Source organism: Jaculus jaculus, chromosome 3, assembly GCF_020740685.1.
Source record: "Jaculus jaculus isolate mJacJac1 chromosome 3, mJacJac1.mat.Y.cur, whole genome shotgun sequence".
Classification (NCBI taxonomy): domain Eukaryota; kingdom Metazoa; phylum Chordata; class Mammalia; order Rodentia; family Dipodidae; genus Jaculus; species Jaculus jaculus.
The window spans coordinates 79,460,220-79,487,144 of record NC_059104.1 but is presented as its reverse complement, the minus strand read 5'-3'; the positions used below and the strand labels follow the sequence as shown (position 1 = coordinate 79,487,144).

The 26,925-nt window shown below is 42.6% G+C and overlaps 1 protein-coding gene across 2 annotated transcripts in view; it reads left to right on the top strand.

Moving 5' to 3' along the window:
- Positions 1-26,925, top strand: part of Ntm (neurotrimin) — a 1,010,787-nt gene that overhangs the window by 65,740 nt on the left and 918,122 nt on the right. The gene's annotated exons all lie outside the window — the stretch shown is intronic.

Here is a 26,925-nt window from a genome sequence, read left to right as displayed (position 1 = left end):
AATTTTTGTAGCACAATAAGCTATTTATCCTCTACTCTGGTTCTGATTGAATTAAGGCAGGAGAGGAGAAATCAATTCACTCTCCATATGCTACATGGTAAAAACCACCACTCACTAAACTCTATGGAATATGTAGGGAAGGGGAAAAGATAAATCCATCAACTAACAAGATAAGTGCCTTGTTCCTCCATCTGTTACCACTGTGTCCTTATCTGGGATTGGAGCATGGCAGGGCTATATATCTTGTGTCAGGTATTATATTCTAAACTCACATGAATGAATTTTCATGCTAGTAACCATCCATGATGTAGCCCAGCCACAGCTAAATTTGTCCTAAGGCACCAACTGTCTTTCTGCATTTGGAAGTCCATTGAATTCACAGGCAGGAATAGGGCTGCCTGCTACTGCTGGGCGATGCTATCTGTCTCCCAGCTTATCCTGCATGGCAGTCTCTGCTGTGCTCGGTGTGGTGGTGATGGCTTAGTCGATTCAGTCCTGAGGAGGTGAAAGTGCCCAACAGGAGATGGGAAAAAATGTATCTACAGAGCTCATGTCCGGGTACATCTACAGTGGGTGGAATTATTGACTCCACATTACTGATGAGATGCAGGGCTTCTTGGATCACAGGGGGGAGCTTCAGAATGGCGCTCAATTGGAATGACATCCCACGCTCTTCAGCAGCTCCAATTATACCGTGATGATTTCCTCATTCACAAACAGTTTATTTTGAGGACTGAGCCTTAACTGAGCATCCAGGTGCAGAAGAGATGATGACATGTGGTATTGGAGCCCGTGATTCTGGAGCTTCTGACAAGGGCTGAAAGTCTCAGTAGATGGGGAAAACTTGTTTGCAGCCATGGAGCCATTGTCAAGACTGAATCTTGTATTTTATTGTCGAAGTTGTGTGATGTTAGTATTACTATCATTGTCATCGTCATCACTGATGACAGCAATAGCAACAGCACCATGACTAAAGGTACTTTACAGCCTTTGGCACTTGGTTCTCATCTCTGTCCATCTCTGTCCTCAGACCATGAACTGTGTCCATCTCATACCTGCTTCCTGTTGGATGCTTGATAGGGTGCCTAGACTAGCATTCCTGAGCTAGATTTCATGCCATGGTTCATGGGAGACACAGAAAACCACTTTTTGGGTAGTAAACAGAAAGAAGCACAATGGGTTGATAGATAATTATACTGTTACAGAATAGAGAGAGTAAAAGATGAAGTTTGTCATTTCAGGTTCTAGCTGGGATGCCTGCCTAAGCTTGTGCTCATACTGTATTTAGATACTAGGAAGAAAGAGGTCATATTATATAAATATTACGTTTGCCTTGATATACCCCCCAGGGACTCCCATCATCTACTCCTCATGCTCTGTATGATCCTCTCCCTGGTGTGGCTTTTAATGAGCAGACAGCAGTAGAAGTTGGAAGAACTCACTTCTAATATTATGTCTTATTGTAATTTCCATCTTGGGATTTTTTACGTTAGTCTTTCTTGGACCATTCACCATGGCAAAAGTCATCATCCATAGTATTAATGAAGTTGTGAGAGAAAACCCTGTACCCTCACTTGAGCTTTCAGATGAAGCTGCAGTTCAATGTGACAGCTTCAATGCAGCCTCTTAGACCTGGAGCTGAGATGTTCTCTGAAGTTGCTTTCTGGCTCCTGAGCCACAGAACTGTACAACAGCAAAAGTTTATGGTGTTGAAGTGCCAAGTTTTAGGTCAATTAGTTATGCCACAATAAATAATGAACAGAGAAAGTTAAAATTATAAGAACAGTTGAGCTCATCTAGGAGTTGGTATGGAGAAAATGAAGTAGAGGCCTACTGCTAGTGTCTAAAAATAGACTCTCCTACACAAAAAGTAGTCAATATAGGAACAGTAAGAAGAAAGAAGGAAGGAAGACATTAGAGAACTGCAAACAGAGAGAGTGCATTTTGTGGAGAATGAGAGATCCACTGCCCGTAATGATGCTGGTAGTCCCATAATCAAGGTTTGAAATTACTGCATGCTCAGCAGTTAGAATGACTTGAGCAGTCTTACATGGACAGATTCAGTAGAAAGATAAAGATAGAAATCAAAAGCACTGAGTAAAAGGCTAAAGAGGAGAAGAGATCTTATACTGATTTGGGAAAAAAATGAGAAGGGGAGAATTGGATAACAAAGAAAATGAAGCAAAATGAGCAGCTCTCATGGAAGGTTCTTACAGTGCTCATGACTACAATGGAGCCAGGATAAATGAAGCATTGGGAAATTAAGAATGAGGACAAGGGCTGGAGAGATGGCTTAGCAGTTAAGCACTTGCCTGTGAAGCCTAAGGACCCTGGTTTGAGGCTCGATTCCCCAGGACCCACGTTAGCCAGATGCACAAGTGGGCACATGCATCTGGAGTTCGTGTGCAGTGGCTGGAGGCCTTGGCGCGCCCATTCTCCCTCTTTCTCTATCGGCCTCTTTCTCTCTCTGTAACTCTCAAATAAAGAAAATAAACAAAAACAAATTTAAAAAAAGAATGAACACAGAAGAGTCACAGTGAGGGGCAAAGTTGGGATCAATGGTACAGGTGGGGTGGTTGTCCTAAAGAAGTCTTTCCATCTGCTAATACTGTGAAGATGGTGTTGTAGATTGCTGGTGGCTGTACATGTTTCCTTGAGGAGAAAGAAGAGTCATGAGAATGCACCTAACCATGTTTTCTCCACCAAAATTAGGAAAGAGGTACAGACCAAGACAGGGCTTCTCCTGTTTTTCCATCAAACACACCTGAGAGAGAATCATAAATGCGTAGCCTTATATTCTGAAATTATAGCACAGTGTAGACAAAAGCAAGCTCAGAAATCCAAATCAATTATTAATGTGTACTATTTATATTACTATGCTTCTTATGGACATGTTTAAAGTGATTTGAATTTTTTATAATATTTAACTTCACTCCAAACTTATTCAAAAATAATTTATGTTTCTGAGGCTGCCTTTTTCTTCATCTTGCGGCATGTTCATTTTGACACAGGACTGGATGTATATGGGACAGTCTGCTGGGTAACTGTAAAGGTAAGTATGGAGCAGTCCAAAGTCAACATTAGTCATTGGCACCCACTGACATATTTGTGCATTTAGGTTTTGAGATTCCTTTGGTTTTCAATGATCACATTAGGACGCATAAGCATTATCTGAGTGAATAAGAAAAAAAATAAATTTTCCTGTATGTCAAGGAAATGTATGAGAAAACAAAGTAGGGAAGAACTCAAGACTTAGCTCAAATAGGTTAAAGCTCTTTGCTGCTGCAAAGGTGGGGCCTTGGGGGTACGATGAAGCAGCACATGGTAAGTAGTCCCTGGGTATGGGAGTGGAAGAAAAGCTGTGGAAGTCAATGGAAGGTGCAATCATGCCAATGACAGACCCACTTTTGACTTGATGTCTTTCCTAATGATGCATCCAACAATGAACAATTCTTGAAGGTGAGATTTCTGTATACTATATGAATCCTTTTGCTCTGGGGGAATACCATAAACATTATTATGAACATGTTTACTTTTTCTCCTACTAGATCAGAGTTAGAAACTTATCAAATGCAACCAACCACTTGTTCTGGTAAAATAGTGCTCCTGAAGCCCAGTCCTGCTCACCCCATGACATTCTGTCTATGGCTGACTGTTCCTTATACAAGGACAGGGTGAGTAACTACGAGAAGGACCTCAGAGCCCATAGTTTCTAAATACTTAGTATCTGGCTATTTATCATAGAGATTTGCCCACCACTATTGTAGATTGACCAAACTTATGAGAAAAGGCTTCCAAAAAACTGCCACAAATAACTCTAATTTTTATAATAATTCTGAATTTTGATATGCTCAATTTAAGATATCACACTTTTTAACTTAGATACTTAATCGGAATGGACGGAGAGCTAACTGTACTTAGTTTCCCATGGCAGGGACATAGATCAGTGGCAGAATACTTTCCTGGTTCCATCCTTAGTAGGAGAAAAAATGAAAGGGATTTCCAGTCTTTTCCCCATTCCAAGGTTGGCAGTGTGACCTGTTATGAATATATGTGATTAAATACAGTTTTCAGTCGGAGAGAACTTTCTAAATCCAGCTTAACACTATGGTAGTTTTCAGAATCCTATAGTTTGCAGAAGTTCTATTTGGAAATAGCTTTTACCTTGGCTGCATTAATCTTTCTCTGTTGCTCTCCTCCTTGTAAAATTCACCCTTCTTCTCTAACATCCAAGTAACAAACTGAGTTCTGTACTCTGTCACTACTCTTTTCTCTTTCCTTGATCCTCAGTACAGATGTGAAACAAAAATAATATATACTTAGAATTCTTCACATAAAAGGATATTCTCTCTCCACTAAATTTAGGCCCACATTCACCTTCTTCTTTTCCACCTTTTCAATCCTAAGCAAATGCATACAGCCTCCTTGACAACACTGGATCCCAAGCTCACCTCAGAACATTCCTGCAGCCCTGAGCGCTCTTGTGACTCAGATTTGGGGATCAAGACAACTCTGAACACTGCATGTATACAAACTGTGAGGTTAGGGTGAGTTCTGAGACCCAAACAACTTACTGGCCCTACCTATCATGTTTTGTGGTTTCCATCCTTATTGTCTTTTAGAGGGTACCCAGAAAACCTGTTGTAGGTTTTAGTTGCTACAGGAATACAAGCTAAAAGTCACTTCATAGTTAAGAGTCTAATTGTATTCAAAGGCATGTGGCACAGCCAACTTTATTATGGCTGACTTTAAAAAATATTTAGGTCCAGTCCAACTCAGAGAATCAGCAACAGGGGTATAGAGGGTGTGTTCTGGCTTTAGGAATTCTATTTAGAGCAGAACTCCCAGACTGGCCTAGCCAATTCATCTGGACTAGCCAATTAGACTGGGGTTAGGGAAGAACTGAAACATCTGTCAGGATAGAGGTACACTGGATCTAATGCAATCTAGGCCATTGCACCATCATGAGCCAGTGAGGAGAAGACATAACTTACTAGATGATGTGGATTTCCAAGGCTCTCATTAGATGCCTTCTAAAAACTTAATCACAGAGCATTCCTGTTAAGGCCCACCTACCCGCTGAAGTAGTCCCTGAAGTGAACAGGGTTTGGATCCAGAAACCAGAGAGCAAGAATTTCCAGTATGCCCTGTACATATGCTCACACACATGAGAGAGCCCCTTCTGGGCCTGTCCTATGTAGGTTATGTGCAGATTGTCTGTTGTGTATCTTCTGTGTGGCAGGTATGGTGCTGAGCTCTCCTTTTAGCTATGTGAAAAGAGGGAAATATTATTACCAGAAATGCAGCTGCACCAATCTTGGCCAGAGAAGCAGTCTAGTGGGAACCTCAGCACAGTGCCAGAACTGAACACACACAGGCAAATGCATCAAGTAGCAAGACATTGATCTTTGCTTAGTTGGAAATGGCAGCAAGACATTTCAGAAGAAGCTACACAAGAGTTTAGAGGTGCCCTAAATGTGGAATTTTTGAAAAAAAAAATGACAGTAGTATCTATTTAAGTTTCTTGTAACTTTATTGACAATTTTACATATGTACATAATGTATTTTGATCATAATTGCCCTCCTATTACTCTCGCATCTCCCATCCCCAACTCTCTTTCTACTGAACCCCTTCCTCCCTCCAACCAATCCCTACTGTTTTGATGTCTTCCTTTGTTTTAACTGTTTCAATGACTTTCTTTGTTTTAAGCAATTGTTAATCTGTTGCTCCGGTTGAAGCCTCCTCCTTGCCACTTTCATATGCTTATAACCTGCACCTGTACCTGGCTGTTGTGGGATCTGACTTTTGCATAGTTTAAGAACAGTTATTCTAGCTGGGTGTGGTGGTGCACGCCTTTAATCCCAGCACTCGGGAGGCAGAGGCAGGAGGATCTCTGTGAGTTCGAAGCCACCCTGAGACTCCATAGTGAATCCCAGGTCAGCCTGGGCTAGAGTGAGACCCTACCTTGAACCCTCTCCCCCCAAAAAGAAGAGTTATTCTATTGAGCCCCTTACTCTGTGCCCAGCACTATCACAGTGATAAAACTGTCTCACATGTTCAGAAAAGTTCTTTGCAGTGGATGATATTGACACAGAGTCCGAGAGGCTATATTGACTGCCCCAAAATACTGTGAAGGAAGGTGGGAACAGAGGCTGGTCGCAAGCAAGCACCTTTAGCCTAGCTGAAAATAATGTCAGGAAAAAGAGTAATAGAATCATGCTCATCAAAGACCAAAATAAATATTTTTGCTTTAAATATTCTGCTATTTTGTCAGACCTATGCTGGATGCTGTCTTGACAGTGGTCATGTGCTCTCAATTAGAGATTCCTCTGGGCTTTGAGGATGCCTATATGGGATTAGCACAAATCGGTGTAATGGGAATCATGCATAGGGCAGGCTGCAGATGTCCCGAAAAGCGGGTTAGATTTAGAAACAAGGGCTTGGGGAGTTACTTCTTTCCTTGGCATCTTCAGGGGTGGTGCTTCAGTTTCTCACCTCACCTTTTCAGCTTTCACTTGCTAACCATCAAAATAAAGAAAGATCCCTTTCCTTGGCTTCCCATGTGGGTCCTGATGGATTCCTCAGACACTCCCAAATCCCAGCTCTAATTTCAACTAGAACCCTTTTTCACAGTGGAGCAAGAGCAGGCTGGGGCTGCGGAATCATCTCCTAATTGTCATATCAGCGTTGATTTAACTCTTTCCTGATCTCCATCGTCAGAGGCTCTAGAAGAGGGGAGGGAGGAAGAATTGAGTGATCTTTCAGAAGAATAAATATGGTATGTTTGTATTTGTGTTTGCTTCCATGCTGAATTCTGATTGCAACCCGCACCATGACACCACAATTATTATTAATTTCCCCCGTCTGCTCTTCGATTCTGGCTGCCACAAAGATGAGATGATGGATAATGTTAGATGTGGTGATTGGATGAGTTGGGGGATGGTGAAGGGGAGACAGATGTTTCATTATGAGACTGTGCATCTCCATTTGGGCCTTGGAGCAGAAGCCTCAAACACAGCAGCCTTCTTCTATCTCGGTTCACCTAGGAGGGGAGGAGTCCCAGTGAGGACTCTGCAGGCCTGTCCTACTTCCACACTTTTGTTCCACTTTTTCTCCTTGTACTTCTGTGTCTTGGGCAGCTGGGTTTCACACCTATTTCTGGCAAGTGCAGATGAGATAGAATCTAGAGTGCACAATTGTCCCAATTCTTAAATGCACATTGCCACATGCCTCACCCATCCCTGCCCACTGTGGGCCCCTGGCTGGCTGATCACTGGACAGTATCTGAAACCAAGTCAGCCCTGCCTGCAGTCCTCAGTGATTGGGAATGTAGCAGCCATATGAGTCCCAGGTCTCCTTTGCTGTGGGGAAACCTCTGGGAAGGGCTGCCTTCCTCAGTCGGACTCAGGCTGTCTTTGTCCTGTCCCAGTCTCAGTGAGAAAGTAGGGCAATGTCATTGCTGCCTCACTTTCCCACTTGACTGGCATCCAATCTCTTTATCTCAATCTGTCTTCACCACCAGTAGAGTTTCTGTCCTCTTAGTCCATCAGATGTCTGCCCCACAGTCAGTTGCGAGGAAAGGTAGCCCAGCTGGCTCTCTCCTGAATATGTACTTGGACATGAAAAGGGGTCTTTTCAGTGTCACCAGTTATTATACTCAAGAGACAAGGCAGTAGCATCTGACATCTGAGTGGAGAAGTCCTTCCTGGGCTATGAAGAGAACTCTCACATCAACAGAGACTGCCACTTTGTCTCTCAGCACAAACCCAAGTCTCCTGGCACAGGCCATGTAGAAGAAGGCTACCAGGGCCACAAACATCCTGTTTGTCCTTGTGGTATTCCAGGGGCAGAGGTACAATGGCCTTGGAGATGAGTGTTTCTTTAGGGCTGAGGCTTTCTGTTAACAGGTCAGTGATATTGCTGACACGTGCCAGCACCACTGGATGCTCATGGCCTTCTGACTCACCACCTAGGCCAAAACAGCTGGTGGTAGAGAGGCCATAGGTTATTGGAGGAGTCCCACACAAATGTCTCAAAAGAGCCCTGCTTTTGTTTGGGACAAGGCTTTGCTTCACTACCACGAACTTGCTTTAGACAGCTACAAGGGCCTATAGCACAGTGAAAAAAGGATGGTTCTATACTGTACTGAGCAAGAAGCATCTGGAAAACACAGTCCTTTGACTGTGGGCTGTAGACAGAATGAGTGATAGAGGAGGGGTCTCTTGGGATCCTGGGCTATAAATTGGTATGTTCATATTAGGTGCTTACATTTTTTTTTTTCTTATCAGCATGGTTGCTGTTGCTGGTAATGGACCTGCCGCATAGTAACTCATGCATGAGATTAGCTACAGTGGAAAAACAGCCAGGGAGCCACTGATGGCTGCTGGGTCAGAGGACTTGAGGGCAGCCAGGTATGCCTGCTTACTGATGTAGGCTCCAGGAAGGCTGAGGAAACAGTGCTCATAGTCTAGATTTATAGAGAGGGGAAGGCTTTTGAAGCAATTGCAGTCCAGCTTCATCGTCAAATGGATAGCTGAGGCTCAGAGTGATGAGGGGACATACCTGAGGGCACAAAACAAGCTAGCAGACAATTCAGGTCCAGTAGTAGCCAGAGCTTTTACTTGCAGAAAGCCTAGCCAGGCAGAGAGGTGAGTGCACATAGGCTGTGGATCCCAATAATCATTCCAGCATTACCCATATTGCTGCCTCTACTTTCTTTCCCATTAAACCCTTGCTCTTCTAATTAACTCACACTCTCTGTCGTTGTGTTAATTTATACCAGCTGGCTATTCAGAGGTGTATGTGTATGTGTGTGTGTGAGGTGTGTGTCTGGTGTATGTATGTGTTTGTGTGTATGTGGTGTTTGTGTGCATGTGATGTGTGTGTGCATGTGGTGTGTGTGTATGTGCGTGTGTGTGCATATGTGTGTGTGTGTGGGGGGGGGGGTTATGAGTCCAGAGGCCTGGCAGCAGCTGGTGTGTAGGCTGATCATGCACTTCTCAGGAGGGACTACAATGTCTTTGGAAGCCCAGCTTGTGTCATGCATGCATATGGGCAAGCCTATTCTGACAAATGTCTCCATTGTCAACCTACTCTTGTATTCACATAAAAGATGAGTGATTCAAAGAAAAATGATTTTACTTCCTGATTCCACCATCCCCAGTGAGCACTGCATTTGGTGACATGCCATCTAAAGTGTCCAGCAATGTTTTAACAGCAGAAAATGGTCACCTTCTTTACATGATGCCACCTGGCTCCAATAAGAGTATATAACTGTTTTTCTCTTCTTTCAACAGGTTCCTGGGGAGAATGCTTGGTTTTATCTATGAAGTTGCATCATTTACTTGGTCTCTCCAAATAAGCTTTTTCATTTCTAAGCTTCCATGTGGGGCAGTCTATCTACCCTGCCCTTGTGACCTGCCCCATGCCTTATGAGCTTCCTTTCAATTCACTCATAAAGCAAGGCTCCCATGGCAGGGTGGTAGTGGGAGATCACCCACTAGGGTTCATCAGCCACTCAGAAGGAGAATGTAGCACTAACCCATGTGCTATAGCCAGAACTCATCAGAGTAGGGATGCTGTGCCTGACAACAGCTTGCTCCTTCTCCCTTCTTAGGGAATCCTCTTCTTATATTGTTTGACTAACTCATCCCAACTCTTTGAGCTCCCAAGGTGGCTGCAGTTTTACTTTTACTGCTGGGCAGCCTCTGTGAATTCAGCCCTGCTACGGTGCCTTCAGCACCACTATTGACTGCATTCACTCTACTTCTTTCATTACACCATAAGCTTCCCAAGGCTAAATTGCATGTGATTTATTTATTTATTTAATTTTGGTATTATTGGTGTGTGTGCACATGTTTCTTTGTGTGTGAGAGATGCATGTGTATGTGTATGTGTGTGGGCACATGTACATGTGTCTGTTCACATGTGTTGTGCATGTATGGCCAGAAGACAATTTTGGGTGTCATTCCACAGAAACGTCATCCCCTCCCGTTTGAGAAAGGCTCTTTAATTAGCCTATAACTCATCATTTAGGCAAGACTAGCTATCTAGCAAGTTCCAGGGACCCACTTGTCTCCATCTCCCCAGAGCTGAGATTATAAACACACACACTGCATTTGACATTTTTTTTTTTTAATGTAAGTAATGGAGATTGACCTAGAATCCAAATTAAGCACTTTACTGATTGATACCTCAAGACTTAGTATTTTCAGTTTTAAATGCAATATTTCATGTCAATGATTCTAAGTTCTTTTGTGTATAAGTTTTCATGTCTATAGGCATATGTGGATGTGTGTGTGGATGTGTGTGTGTGTAAGAGAGAGTGTGTGCAAGTGTGTGTGCATGTGCTACAGGGCTTGTGGAGATTAAGGGGCAGTTTGGGAGTCGGTTTTGGCCTTTCCATCACATTTTCTCAGGTGGAGTTTATCTCACTGCTTTAGATTTTGCTCTGGTATTGTATTTGCTCTGCTCACTGGCCTTCTGAGCTTCTGGGACATTCTTCTGTCTCGTTCTCTCATCTTGATGTCACTGTGCTGTGATCACAGAAGTCAACCATATCTTTGGGTGTTCTACATGGGCTCTGGGGAAGACTGAACTTGGGTATTCAGACTTGAGTAGAAAGCATGTTATCCACTGAATCATCTCCCCAACTCAATGACTAAGTTCTTAATAGACATCATTACTTACAATCGCCAAGATTGCTCTAAAATATCTGCTCAAGTCCTACATCCAAATAAGTACCAAGATCTCTGAGTAAGGAGTCCAGATTTTCTAAAAGGCAAATACATTTTGGGTTAAGAGCCATTGTGGTAGCTGCCTCAGAGATGTTAACTGAATGAATAAGCCTCTGTTGCCAGCATTTCCAAATGCAAAGGAGACAGACCAAGCAATGAGGCAGTGCTCATGTCCTGAAAGTCCCTCACATAGGTAATGCCCACTTCACATGGTCACCATGCATAAAAATTGATCTATTTCACTCATTTTAGAAATAATTCAACTGGTTCTGATATTATAAACTGAAAACAAAACTTTTCTACTATGTTCTGAATTAGAACAAAGGTAAAAAGCTCCATGCAAAGAAGGAAAAGTAATTCATCCAATATTCATTATAAGCAATGAGCATCAACTAAGCACGTCAACCGACGTGGGGCTTTGCCTGACATGAAGAGTGGAAAGGCTTGGGTCTCTACTAGGTGGGGATACCAAACAGAGGCAATAGAAATTTACAGGTGAGTATTTTCTCCAGGTATCTTCCAGGAATACATTCCATGGTACAGATGATTAGAGAAGAGGACAGCATAACTTCATGAGCTCATTATGCTCAGAAAATGATGTAAAGGGAGTGAAGAAGGAGATATCTGTGTAGTCCGATGGCTCTAAGGAAGCATCTAGAGGAGCAGGACAGTGAATAACCCATGTGAGACTTGACAGAAGAAAGCCTGGCATGGCCAGAGGGCTCATATATGACATCCAGAAGTGGATACATGCACTTGGATAGGACGAAGAGGCAGTTTGACAGGGACAAAAGGCACTTGGAGAAAGGAGCACCCAGTGCTTGTGGGAGGGGACTGACAGTATACATCATGAAGGGAACATAGGGTCTTGGTTGACTGGGGAGGACAGCATACAGCATGAAGGGTTCTGGAGCAATTGGAGGAAGGAGCACAGGGTGCTTGTTGACTAGGCAGGACAGCCCATACCATGGAGGGCTCTGGAGCACTTGGACAAAGAAAAACCGGGTACTAGTTGGTTGGGGAGGACCCATGAAGTGTTCTGGAGCACTTGAAGGAAGGAGCACAGGGTGCTTGTTGACTGGAGAGGACAGCACACATCATGAAGGGTTCTGAAGCACTTGGAGGAAGGAACACAGGGGGCTTGTGGACTGGAAGGACAGCACACATTATGAAGGGTTCTGGAGACTTTGTAGGATGGATCACAGGGGGCTTGTTCCATGAGGAGGACAGCACACATTCTGAAGCCTCAGGAGCCCTTGGAGGAGGGATCATAGGATGCTTGTTCACTGGGAAGGACAGAATACATGATGAAGGGTCCTGGAGTACTTGAAGGAATGAGCACAGCATGCGTGTTGACTGGGGAGGACAGCACACATCATGAAGGGTTCTGGAGCACTTGGAAGAAGGAGCACCCAGTGCTTGTTGACTGGAGAGGACAGCACACATCATGAAGGGTTCTGGAGAACTTGAAGGACTGAGCACAGCATGCGTGTTGACTGGGGAGGACAGCACAGTTATAGGAGAGGAGAGCTTTGAGAAAGTTGACCTTTACAGAACAACATGCAACAAAGCCTGAAACCCCCACACCTCTACCATACCCTGTTTACTTTCCCCCTTTCCTTACCTACTAGGGAGAAGCCTTTAGACTTTCACTTTGGTAAGAGAGGCTTATGGTAGATTTAATGTCATTTTATCACCACTATGTCTTGAGTTTTCTGGGTTTAATGGCCTGAGAAATAGAAACATACTCAGTGGCAGTTGCTGGTCTCCCATCCTGCCTCCTAATTGCCTGAGAGCTGAGCAGCATCTACTGTGCTCAGATTTCCCTATAGCACAAGGTATTCTCTTCTGGTACTCATACATGGCTGCTATCAGCTGTTAGGAGTCTGTCTTAGAAGTTCTTCTCCTGTTAAGACATAGACAGAGGTCCTCCAAAGTTGTCCATGGAAGATTCCTGTTCTAGTCAATAAACCTCAGGAGTCAGGGAAGTAATCATCTCTTTGTCTGAGTACACCTTTAAGGCTGTGCAACTTTCAGACTTCCCAGAGTTAAAATTTAAAAGGACTCTGATTTGTTCTTGCTATGGGACCAGTTCTCCCAAGATGTATTTTTTTTTTTTTTTGAGGTAGGGTCTCACTTTAGCTCAGGCTTACCTGGAATTCACTATGTAGTCTCAGGTTGGCCTTGAACTCACAGTGATCCTCCTACCCCTGCCTCCCAAGTGGTGGGATTAAAGGGGTGCACCACCACACATGGCTTTCAAGAGGTATTTTCTCTGGGTGTAACTCAGTGTTGTCGTCTGCACAAGAGGAAGGCCTACTTTGGAACATGAGGTACTTCTGAATCTCAAAATCTCCCTTCTTACCCATAATATCCTCCCAGAAACCCTGGAGTAGGTTCAGAATGTAGGCCTCGTCAACACAATCGCTTCACAAAGTCCTAACATGTTAATACCTTAGCTTTCAACCTGTGAATTTGGAAGGACACCAAAACATGTGGACTATGCACTCTATAGTAGCATAACTTATCTAAAGTTTTATAATCCTGCTTTCATATTATAAACTCCATGCTATTTCTAGGATTTTCTAACCCTGTACCTGGAGAACACAGTGTAATAACTCTAATGCTTCTGCATTTCTAGCTGATCATAGCATGAGTATGGTCTTCCTACCCTGGGGTAGGTTAGGGAAAGAGTCCTCTGGGAGTGATCCACTGTGAGTAGCCACGAAGCCCATCTCCTTCTCTCTTCCCCTCAAGCCTTCTTTGGTGGTGCCTTTTATTTCCATCTGTACCTTCTCTTTACCACAGACCACTTCCATCTCCAGGCGCATTTTGTTTTCTTAGGCTTTATGACCAGACACCTCTCAACTCACCAGTAATAGGATTATTCTCCTTTTCTTTCTTCAAAAGAAAACCTTAACTTTCTTCTCTTATCCATTTCTCTGAAAGACTATGCATGTCAAGTGACAGTCAACCCCTATTGCACCATTCTTTCTTTGAATCTGGAGAGCCACACTGCTCTTTCTTGGTAGCTTTCTGAGTGAGAGCCATGGCTTGGATTGTGTTGTCTGAAGGTGAGGAAGTAGGAAAGCAGAGAATTTATAGCCATCCAAGCAGATGCTGTAAATTCAAGGAAGTTGTCTCTGTGGGAAGCACATGTGCCCAGAGTGGTAGGGCAGGGGTGGGAAGCAGGGAGGAATGGGGCTGTAGTCTTAGAAATTAATGATATCTAAAACCAGCTTCCACATACTGATTTGGCATGAAGCTGAGGCCACAGGGAGAAGAAAAATCACCAGTATACTCATCCTGTATTTGGTATGGTTTAAATATTTTTAAATGAATCTGTCAGCCTTAAGCTCTGAAATGTGCCTCCAGCAGAAGATAAACACAGAGAGAAGCCAGGGGGGCTGAGGGAGGAAAAGACATCACAATCTTTAATAATTTTAATCAGTCTGTCTTACTCAAGCAAGAAACCTTGTTGCAGATACCCATGTAGACTGTAAATTTTCTGATTTTGTGTGTATGCTGTTCAATGCAAGCATGATAGGTCCATTTCAGGGGCTCAGCAAGTCTTAAAATCTCTGCTTGGCAGCTGCTGGGCCAGTCAAAGCATCAGGTGCTCTCAATGGGTGGCTCAGTAATGGACCTGAAATCTGCAAATGTAAAGCAGCAGCTGCAGCCAGCCCCTTAGTGCACAAGGCTTGGTCCCAGTTTGAAAGGCAGAGAGGTGTCACAGACAGGCAGTGTTAGAAGAGGCCAGTCCTAGAGACAGTACACAGGCAGCACCCTGAGATCATTCCACGATTAGAGTTTCTACTCTCAGACTCTGACCATAGCTAAACCTTTCCTCTCACATGTTGAGTCTTCCCCAGAGAGTGACCTCAATGAAATCGAGCTATGTATCGGGGTAGAGTGTAGAATTTTGCTGAAGAGGCTGGTCCACAAAAGAATAGTGAATTGGAGGAGAAGACTGAGAAGAATAGAGGAAACCCTCAGAGTACTTGAGGAGGGAGGTTTTGCAATGCTGGTTAAAAGTCACCAAGAACTTTGCTTAAGTTCCAGCTCAAATGAAGAACCAAGTGGATGGCTGGACTGTGGAACCTAGGGGAATACTAAAAATGGATATAGGAAGAGAAAATTGGAATTGGCTGTGCCACAGAGGAAGACCATTCTACTTAGTCTGTGGTGAGAAAATTGGCACTCACTCTGACTGAAATGTGCAGCTCCTGGTGTGTTGTGATTGGAGGAAATAGATGGTGAACAGGTGAAAGAAGCAGGAAATGGGCAGATCATGCAATTTTAAAGGCCCGAGATGGGGAGGTGATCCCTCCAAAATTTATATGTAGGAATCCATTAGGAGCTGGTGCCTTTGTGAGATCATTAGGTCATGGAGGTAGAGTTCTTTTGGATGGTACTAGTGTGTTTATAAGGAAGACCTCAAGGAGCTCTTGTTCTTCCTTTTGACCACATAAAGTCATAGTGAACCCAAGCTGGCTGACACCATAACCTCAAGCTATTAACTATGTTGCTGTCATTTATGAGCCAACCAGTACATGGTAGTCAGAATTAGCAGCTTAGATGGACTGATCCCTCTGAGTGGGGAACTTGCTTGACTGGAACTCAGGAATGAGTATAGTGCAGAAAGGAGAGAGGCATAAGTTTCCCCAATCTTTATCTGAGGAGGAAGAATTTGTGAGGTAGGTCAACAAAGAGTATAGAGTTGCCTCTTGGCCACCAAGCCAGTGCCTCAGACAGGAGAGTGATTAACTCTACAAGCTCTGCTGGCAACTAGAATGGTCTGGTAGGTGGGGAGAGGTTACTGGATTTGGCTGTATTCATGCCACAGTGACAAGGTAAGAGCCCTCCTGAGGTAAGAGCCCTCCTGATGGATGTTGGGGCAACATGTGTATATGTACTTGGAGGACTGCCCCATAGCAGAAGCATTTATGGTGGACACTAGAGAATGCTCTTTACGCCTGGAGGTCTTGTCCTCCCAAACCTGACTACCAAGCTTTTCACCATCACAAAATCCATTGGTCTTGTAACTCTACCCTCATCTGCCTTCTTATTTTTATTTTTATTCTTTTTCAAAGTAGGGTCTCAATCTAGCCCATGCTGACCTGGAATTCACTATAGAGTCTCAGGGTAGCCTCAAACTCACAACAATCTTCCTACCTCTGCCTCCTGAGTGCTGGGATTAAAGGCGTGTGCCACCAAGCCCAGCTCATCTGCCTCCTTTATCCTGTCCTCTCCTCACTCAACTTGAGTGAATGACTTTTTCCACACAACCCATTATAGGATTTTTATAACACTTTATTTGTACCACTATTTGTACCTATGTACAAATATGTACCAAGGATGGGGCTGGACTTACATGACCTTGCAGCTGTTCTTCACCCCAGCAACAAGCACCTAGAGAAGACCCAGTCTACAAATGCTTGCTGTGTTAAACATTGAGTCTTGTCATCAATTGCAGACCAACTATTCCCAGGGCTGTTTAGAACCTTTTGTGGTTGTCAGATAATAATGCTTCTTAAAGTTTGGTATGTACCAAACCTGGAGGGCTGGTTAAAGCAAAGGTGTTGGGCCTCATTCCAGAGTTTCAAAAAAAGTAGGTTTGGGGGTAATGTACATTTCTAACCAGCTCCCAGTTGGTACTGAAGCTTCTGGTTCAGGAATCACACTTTGAGATGTCTCTAAGTATGTCAGTTACTTGACTTTACCGGAGAGGCTGGCTCTGCTTTCTTGTACATAAAGGCATCTTGTCTGGCTGCATGGGAGAATGTACCTGCCGCCTCTCCATGCTGTTCAAATACCAGAGTGGCACCACACATGAACCTCTGTCATGGGGCATAGCAGACATCTGCAATGCCATCAGAATGTAGGCTAACAGCTACCATGCTGGACCTGTTGAGACCTGAGAGGGGGACCCTGGCCCCTGGCCCCATACATTCACCAGCAAGGTACAGAGTAACCAGGGCGCACACACACTCCTCACTGTCTTCTCTACAGTCATCTGCCAGGTCTTGAAGGAAGGGACTAGGACACTCGCAAGGATATTTTTAAACTCTTCCATTGATGAGTTGATTGCATATTGTTGATAAATGCTCTCTCTATCTATAAAACAACTGGGAATAAGGAATGATCAATATTTGTGCTCACTTTAAAGTCTGTAGAGAAAATATTACTAAGATAATTATAAATACTTGAAAAGGAAAGTGGCATTCAGTAGAAGTTCACTACATCCTCTTACTCATACCTCCTTTCCTTCTATGCCTAGTCTTGAAGAGACATTTGGTAGCCATTACTTTTTAAATTTAGGCAGAGTTCCTACACGGCAGATGGATTGGAATCCAGCTGAGTGTCGGTCTCCATCATGTTCTGAGTGGCAGATCTGTGTCAATCTGGAGCAAGGCCTCATCTTCAACCCTGTCCTGTTAAACATTTTTATCACCTCAAGGTCAAGGTAGTGACATCTGACTGTCCACACTCTCTTGATTCAAAGCCAAGATGGATGGTTAATAGTCAGCACGAGAGAACTGGATTTCTAGGGATCTTGACAAGCTCAGAAAGTGGGTCAGGTTTTTCCTTTAAAAGAATAAAAAAGAAAGAAAAATTGAAGCAATCTTCTCTCAAAGCAATAACAGCAAAAATGCCTGAATAGTTGATCAAAAGTACTTAGGAATTTTAGATTCTAGAAAGCATAGAGCATTGTTAGTGCACTGTAACTTTTCTCAAAGTTGATACATGACACTCTTAATAGACTGGCTATGTCCAGAATAAACTGCCTTCCCAGCCTTCTAAGTGGTTAGGGACTCACAAGCAAACAGAATTATCTCCTGAGTGGTCAAGGTGATGAACAGACTGAATAATATGTATTCTGAGGAGAAGCAGAAGGAACTGGAGGGAGTGTAGCCTGCATTCTGAGGAGGAAAAGATTAAAGTTTACAAACAATTTGAAGAGACTCATGTGAATTCTATTTAGTTTCACTACCCCAGAAGGCCAAAAGCAAAATCTATAGGTGAAGTAATAGAGTTACAAATCTTGGCTTAGTATAAAGGAAAAATTTTGAGTGTTCAGAATTGTCTGTAGGTGACATAATGAGGAGGAAGAGGAGGAGAAAGAGAGTGGCAAGATTGTAACAACTTGTGCATTGTATGAAGCATGTCTCATTCACGTTCTGTGCTTGATTCCTTATGTTTGTCAGGATCATGTGCCTGCACACTAGGGAAATTCTGCATTGGCTTGGAGATGATGAAAGTCTCTGAGGAGATTCAACTATAAGAAGAGAAGATGAAACGATTAATTTACATAATGAAAATACAGCAATACAAAGAACCTGTGCTCTAGAAGGCCTGTACACACAAAGAGATGTTATTAGAAAAGGTTTTTACTCTTCAAATGCATTAAAACTTTCTCTCTCTCTGAATGTTTTAAAATATGAGTGAAATTTAAGGATGAGGGCATTGGTTACAAAATCTGTGCATCTGATTGAGAGGTTACATATGAGCCAGAATCTTTAAGTATGACCTCAGGTCACAACATTACTTTATTACTTACAGACAATTTGTAAGCTGTTTATAACAGATATTATATCAGTATGACTTGAGTAGCCAGTGCTATGGTCCAACTTCCTCCCTGTGATAAGAAAATGTGTCTACTTCTCTGTTAACAGGCTGGGTGTTATGGAGATGCAAACAGCTTAGAATAGCATCTGAGCATCCTGGGTTCTCATGGCAGTACACTGTCTGGCACCTACCTGTATTCAGCAATGTTTGGTTGAGAAAAAAATTTAGAAAATAACTGAAGGAAAAATCTCTGAAGAACTCACCTTAAGCAATGTGAGAGACATATTTTTATGTGTAATGTAAAAGGTTGAACCTATTAAAAAAAAAGAGTAGGATTGAAGGCTGGGGAGATGGGAAGATGTTGGTCAGAATACAAATGTGCAATTGCAAGATTAATAAGTTCTGAGACACGAAGATCTAATGTACAGCAGGTGACTATAATGAATGTATCATATTATTGGAATGAATTGTATGCTTGAAATTTGCTAACTTTGATTTTAAAAAATCTTCTCCTCATGTGCATACTGTTTAAGGTGATGTGTGTGTTAGTGAACTTAACTGTGGTGGTAATTAAGTGTTTATACATACATATATGTGAACATTACATTGTATAACTTGAATACACACAATTTTTACTTGACAATTATAATAAAGTTGTAAAAACAGAGATATGAGAGAACAAAAACAGAGGTTCAAGTTAGAAAAACACTTGTTGCCATCAAACCACCAAACTGAAAATATTGGCTTACCTAAAGACCTGTAGCAGCTTTATGTGTTATTTCAAAAAAACTTATATAAAAGTCCTTCCCTTGGTTAGTTGATTAAAGAATGAAACCTATCACGCAATGGAATTTTAATCAGTAATCAAAAATGAGTGCTGATGCAACATATGACTAAAGGTTTGATTTCCTCCAGAGGCTGAACATTGTATAATTCCAATTGTAGAATCTTCTGGAAAAGACCCAAGTATACTGATAGAAATCAGTTCACAGGCTTGAGCTGAGAAGAGGAGCTAATGGAAAATGCAGTGCTGGGTAACTTCTTGGGTGATGAAAATACCCTGCATCTTCATTATAGAGGAAGCTAAATGTTTTAAAGCACAGAATATGCAATGAAATTTTACTAGATGTAAACCATATCTCATTTAAAAAGAATGTCAACATAGAGGTTAGTGAGAGCTGGAACAGTCTTAGAAACAGAGGGGCACAAATTGGACTTTGAAGCTGAGAATTAATCTTAGTTAGGAAGAAGAAATTACAGATTGCCCTCTGAACCCTGCTTTTCTTTTATCATGCCTTCTTTCTTCCCTAGTTTAAAAGTGCTCCTGTTTTGGTTGAAAGACTTGCCTCCTATTTCAATAGTTTTCTCTCTCCTGTAGTGAAGTGCAAACCCCAAGGTGAACCTGTACCCTTCCCAGTTTCCAGGAAGGCTCCTCTCCCTGGAGGCATCACCCCTAGCCCTGGACACTGGCTGTACAGTTGTGATACAAGAGGTTAATCTTGAATTTCTATGGCTTCTTCTCTATATGTGAAACAGCAAAAGAAAAGGCATGGATAGAGACACTAAATATTTTGGGGGTTCAAATACAACCACTCCTCATCCTCTTTCTATGTAGTAGAGAAAATGCTCCCTATGATACTGGAGAACAGGGTTCTAGTTCCAAGTTTGCTTTCAGGTCAGTAACCTTGCCTTCTCTTTTTGAAAAGATTTTAAAGAGACAAGACACCTGAGATCCTTCCCAGGGCAGGTTCAATCCTGTTGTCCTCTATCCCTTAGTGAAAAACATCCAGGGTGGTAGACATGCTACAGACAAGCCTCACCCTCCATTCACACTTCTGGATATCCCTAAATTAGGTCACCATTCCAGGACCCATGAATAGGAGGAGCACACAACACACCAGGAGGTCACACCTGCAGCCAAGAGCTCCAGGGTCACACCAGAGCTCTACTTCAATGTGGGACCTGCTGCTGAAAGCTTAATTGTAATTTTCACAGATCATAATCTGCTCCTTGCTGAGTGGTTACAGGGCTAACTAGAACTTACAGTATTAGCAAGGCACGTGACAAGCATTTAGTCAGTGACAGCTGCTAATGTTATCATTGAACATCTATGTATTAAATATTTTATTACATGTTATTAAATAACTGAATTAGTAATAAATTGAATATATTTGCTATATATTATTAGTAATGTCATCATTAACTACCTTTGCATTATTCTACCTTTTAAATGTAGCCTTTATAAGACCCTCTACTCTGTCCCCTTCTTTGTTGCTGAAACTGATGGATGAAATCCACACTGGGGCATCAGCCTAATTTCAGCCTTCAGAGCTGACATAAAATCAGGATCCTGGAGGTGCCAAGCTGCATACCAATCAGGGCCTGGCTCCCAGAGAACTGAGCCTGCAAAGGAGAGAGCTGGGGCTGGAGGCAGCGGTAGCCTGGCAGTGTCTGCCTTCTGGAGATTGATTTATCACCAGGTTCCTGATGAATGTGTGAGAAACAGGGCTGGTGATAAAGCAGTGTGAGCCATAATTAAAGTCACAGTTCTTGTTTTTCAAGTGCTATTTACATGGTACTTGGCTTTCTCAGCAATCCTTCCATCTCTTCTTCCACTTTCGGACAAACTGTTACCTCTCCCTGGAGGTTGTTGCTAGGGTGCTGCTGAGAGTGAGAAGGTGCCCAGAGAGGTGGGAGGAGGAAGGGTGAGACTGCTCTAGGAGAGCTGGTGCTTTTATTCTTTAAAGTGTCCGGGAAAAGCAAGTCCTTATAGACCCAACACTATTCAGAGATCTTCTGAGAAAGTGGAGGGCAGCTGTAAACACATGGCAGGATCTTGAAACTTTAGAAAGCCAAAGAACAGCTGTCATAAGGGCAGCCATCTTTGCCTAAAGTCTGAAGCCAGGGAGAAGGCAAAACAAGCCACACAGTAAACCCATTACTGACCCTGCCTCTCTAGTAGCTGTCACCAACATGAATAGTATATTTCACAGGTTATAAGTTAACAGCAGCTTGGCAGCACACTTTGCCTCTAACAGTGTTGCAGTCAGCTCCTCGTTGCTGGGATGAACATGTAATCAGACTCAGGAAGGGAAGAAGGGGGTTTATTTCAGGCTTAAAAATTCCAGGAGAAACTCCATCAATGGCAGAAGAAGCCACTTACTTCCATAGATACAAGCAGAGAGAAACAACTGCAGCAAGCAAACATCAACAGCAGCAATCAGGAACCCACCAGAGCACAAACTGCTCTGTGAGCATATCTGCTAACACTGGCCCCTAAACACAACTTAGGGCTGGACTCCAAGGTCTGCCCTTCTGACACACCCCCTCTAGCCTAGTAGGGGGAAAAGTGGCCAACTTAATTTTGACAAAACACTTGAGTCTATGGGGCCATGCATCTAAACTGTCACATTCAAACTATCACAAACAGAATTTTCTTTTGTTTTTTATTCCTTTAATTTTTATTTATTTACTTATTTGATAGTGACAGACAGAGAGAAAGATGAACATAGAGAGAGAGAGAATGAGAGAGAGAGAGAGAGAGAGAGAGAGAGAGAGAGAGAGAATGGGTGTGCCAGGGCCTCTAGTCACTGCAAAAGAACTGCAGACACATGCGCCCCCTTGTGTATCTGGCTAACGTGGGTCCTGCAGAATTGAGCATCGAACCGGGGTCCTTAGGCTTCACACGCAAGTGCTTAACTGCTAAGCCATCTCTCCAGCCCACAAACAGAATTTTCGTTCCTTCCCTCTGTTCTTCTTTCTTCTAGTTTTCTCCTCCTAGATTTACCCCTCCTTATCCATTCATTACCACTTTCCTCCTAATTTGTCAAATGACCTACAGTATTAGACACTGCTGTGCCACCTCAAACAAGCTTACAAATCAGAGATATCTTTTACCTGAGAATTCTGAGAACCAGCAGTAGCCTCCAAGGTTACTAGGCTGTCCTTCTGTAATCTGGGAAACACATTTTGTCAAAGATTCTAGCAGAACACCACCCATCAATGTCCAGCCATTGCTACAAGGGTCAAAGGTGGCTAGAAGCAATGCTTAAAATGTTGACCAAATAGTGTACTTTCTACAATCCCAAGCCTTTCAACATGTTAGGCTGGGATACTTCTTGTGGACAAGGTCTCCAATTTTTTATTTTGCTCATTGTTTCTATAATCTTTATTGAGGTTCAGGCTATTAAAGCTAAAGGGAATTGTAGTGTGTTTGTGTGTGAGAGAGAGAGAGAGAAAGAGAGAGAGAGAGATCCTTAGAACCATTCATGGACATATACTTCATAGAAAATATGTACATATCTGAGTCTACCCCCTCCTACTTTTCCATAATAGTGGATCAGTCCGAAGCAGGTCTAGACCTAGAGTGATTTACACTTGGCTCAATGCATGTTGGACAATTAATGAGTAGTGGCATTACTTTCTTAATTGGAGTTTTCATAGCTGACAAATGAGTTTGTATTCCTTGAATACATTCCAGCAGGGTGGTGAGCAGCTCAGGGTGAAATGCAATCTGATAACCCTAAGAACTGGCAAGCTGGTGCATGATCAGCCCGTAGGACCATTGTTCCCACACACATAGCATGGCCCATTCTTTCTCTGCTGTCCAGACTGTAAGAGGGAGCTATAAACTCAGAATCAGACTGAGATCTGAGAAAAATCCACAAGCCTTTTTTTTTTTTTTTTTTTTTTTTTTTTTCCTTATGTGGCAGTAACAGACCCTCTGAACTAGAGGCAATAACAGTGGAAACAACCTGCCATGATAGAGGAATTTCTATGACTTTGTCCAAGCCTCCAGCTTTCTACATCTTATCCCACGCACAATAAAAGTCCTTGACGTGGGAGTGACCCTTTGTCTCCAGGCCCTGACGCCTAAGCTGTGGGGATATGTATGCTAATCTCGGGTTTCTGGGGTGCTATGATTTTGCAGAGCAGAGTACAAACTGTGATTGAAAGTCAGTGAAACATTGAATTCACAGTGGACACTATCTCTTCCTTTGTGAGAATTCCAAGCCAGGCAATCATTAGCACAGACAGAGAGAAGGAGCTCCTCCCATGAATGTGCCAGTAATTCCCAAACCTTGGTGGTACAGGGCCTCCAGGCTGGCATTGGTCATAGGCTCAATAGAAAAGGTCTGTGGTGATTTTCTGGCTATTTTGGAGCCACAGAGCTCTACCTTCCTCAGAAGCCCTAAGGGGGAAACCTTGATAGTTGTCGATAACCAACAGATGGCTGATGACCACCTGGCCCTTTGAGCTGTCCTTCAGGGAGGAGCTCAACCAATGGGAGCCTCAAGCAGAGAGGTTGTATGCATAGTAGGACCCTGTAGGCTTTTTTTCCCCAAAGCCATTATTCTTTAGCAAATTCAGCTAAGAGATGAGTCCATGATCTGTCCCTACCATTCCCTCTGCCCCCACCAAAGAGATAGCACCATTTCCAGATGCTCTCTCAGTACTCAGCAGGAAGGATTATGTCCATGAAAGGAGCCCTGAGAAGAGAGCAAGGGGAGAGGAGACAAGTGAGCAGAAAAGCAAAGTGAGGAAGCAGATAAAGAAATGTGAACAGTGCCTTGGAAGGACATGCCAAACAAATTCAGATGGGGCTCACTGGGTCTAAAGATGAAGTCTGTGAAAGGTGCATCTAATTTGTTCCTCAGAGCAATCTCAGTACAATACATATCTTTCTCATCACCATGACTAGCTACAGAAACTCAGACTCCCTACATTTAAGAGGCTTTCCCTAAGGCATGCATGTGTGTATGATGTTTGAGCTTAAGAGTATTGGGAAAAGGGACAACTGAGCCCCAAACTCAGCTTTTGTGAATTTATGCTTTCCTAGAGCACAGGTTGTATGAACCTGCTTCTGTTCCTCCTTGGGAGAACCACTGTACTCATCTTTCTCCCCAGGATACCATGCAACACCATAGTTAGGTTTATTAAATCCACTGCATTGCTAACTGAGGTTCACAGTAATGCTAACCTACTCAGGAGCTTGCTTTACAAATGTCCTGCTTCCCTTTGAAACAGAGTGACTGGGAATATTATGGCTCCAAGTCACCACATTGCTGCTAGAGCAATAGGATCAAATATATGACTGGCATGCTTAGAAAGGAGACAGCTGTTTGAAAGCATTATAACAATGCAATGATTTTTTTCTCCCTTTTAATTTATTTCCCTAATGTTGGAGATTTCCAAGCTTATTCCTCATTTGATACTCTTGACCCCTTATAGAGGCAAAATGGAATCACTGGTATGATCTTCAGCCGATTTCATATATGTACTCTCTTGTCCACAGACACACACATACACATGAACAGGCACATACATATACATACACACATAAACATGCTCTCAATCCAATCCTTAGTTGTTTTGGCATATAGAAACTTTGAATAGTTTTAGCAGATTGTGAGTGATGACTATTGAAATGGAATATATATTTTATATATATGCATATATATACACACATATATGTGCATACACACACACGCACATATATATATGTATATGTATGTATATATATATGTATATATATATATATACATATATATATATTCATATATTCATACACACATTATTGGTAAAAGAAACCTAAAAAAGGGAAAATGCAATAATTAGGCACAAGAGAAAGAAAGAAGAATCACAGACACAAAGATATGAATACTGGGGCACAGAAAATGAGGGTGGTTTCAGAAGGATGTGAGTTAGAACTGTTGGAAACTGGAGATCTCCATTTCATAATGAGGTACAAGCATGTCTGTCATTCCCACTGCAATTCCATAGCAGTCGTGAGTCCAGCTCCTGTCAAGGGGCTCTAGAATTCATCTAACTGACCATCTAGCCACCAGTATCAGGTTTACAAGCTAAATGTTCACATGTTCCTCAAATCTCTTTTCTTGGCCTGAGTTTTCAACTGGATGTCAGAAAAGTTTCTTCCAGACACTTGGTAGCATCTCTTAAAGGCAGAGGCCTGCTTGATTCCAGAGCTGCCTGCCTGCTGTGATAGCTAACTCTGGACTAAACCAGAGTTACTCAAGCTACAAATGTCAGCCTGCTAAATGTTACTAAATAGCACAGTGGCATCCATATGTGCTTTTTGAAAAAAAAAATAGGACTATTGAGATTCATATAATATTTAAGATATTGTTGTTTCAACTGTATGTGAGTACACAATGTGTGTATATGTGTGTATGTTTGTGTGTGTACAGGATTGGAATCAATGGGTTACAAACAAAACAAGTGAACTGCTGGGATCAAATGTTATGGGAAATTTCCTAAAGAATCAATGAAAGGGGCTGGAGAGATGACTTAGTGTTTAAGCAATTGCCTGTGAAGCCTAAGGACCCTGGTTTGAGGCTCAATTCCCCCAGGACCCACGTTAGCCAGATGCACAAGGGGGAGCACGCATCTGGAGTTCGTTTGCAGTGGCTGGAGGCCCTGGCATGCCCATTCTCTCTCTTCTTTCCCTATCTACCTCTTTCTCTCTCTGTCACTATCAAATAAGTAAATTAAAAAAAAAAAAAGAATCAATGAAGGTTGACTAAGATGCTCCCCCATAGCACTTATATCTACATGATATGGGCCAGAAGTCTCATGATGATCAGTCCTCAGATGCTTACTCTGTCTATTGGATTCAGGTTAGAGAAGATCTGAGCACATCATGAGCATCCAAAACTAGAGAAAATGCTCATGAAGTCAATTTGGTAGACCTCAAATGAGGATAGTTGGGGAGAAGGTAAAGCAGGTTCAGTCTAACCTGATCTAACAAAAGGATACTTAGAGCAGAAGCTCCCATAAAGATAGCCCTTTCTTTCCTGGTTGGGCATCACCTGCCCACCTGCACTTTGCCTATATCCCCTTCTTGACAGTCAGCTCTAGTCACTTTTGATTGACTGACTGACTCAGGCAGCCCCATGAGAGGTAGCATTTCATCTGATGAGGCCAGAATTGTGTAATGGCTTGATTGACATCCTTAGGATCCTGTGCAGCCCTACTTGCCAATAATGTTAATGGTTGAGGAATTAAAATGTTGCTCAGTGCCAAATGAATGCAATATATGCTTGTGTTAGTACATGCAGGCTGCATCTCAGCAAACCAGGAAGCAGCAACAATTTCTAAATTATTTATCAGTTTTTTTATCTCCACCCCAAAAGAGAGTAAGTTTATACATTTATTTATTTCATGGACCAATATGCAGAGTAATTGCTTTTGGGGTTATTTTGTGATTTTTTTCTATGGATTTTTTTTTTTTTCTGATTCAACAGCAGGGGAGAAAAAGAGAGAAAATATCATGTCAATGTCATTTGAATCATAATAGGTACAAATTCACTCCCCTGAATAAATAGAGAAGCTTATTTATCAAACACAGACAAGATGTCTGTCGAGTTGTTAACAGGGGGAGAGAGATGTGAGTAGGCAGAAGCAAGTGCAAAAGTTTGCATATCTTCAGAACTCCCTGGGGAGGAAGAGGCAGCTCCTTCTTTGGCTGGGAAAGTTGTGCTCTGACTCTGCTGATTGGTCAGGCAGACTTGGCTGCCACAGGAGGAAAAAGAGCAGGTAGATCAGGGTGCAGGTACCTATACCCCAGGGAGGAGGCATGATGTGCCTCTATCAGCACCT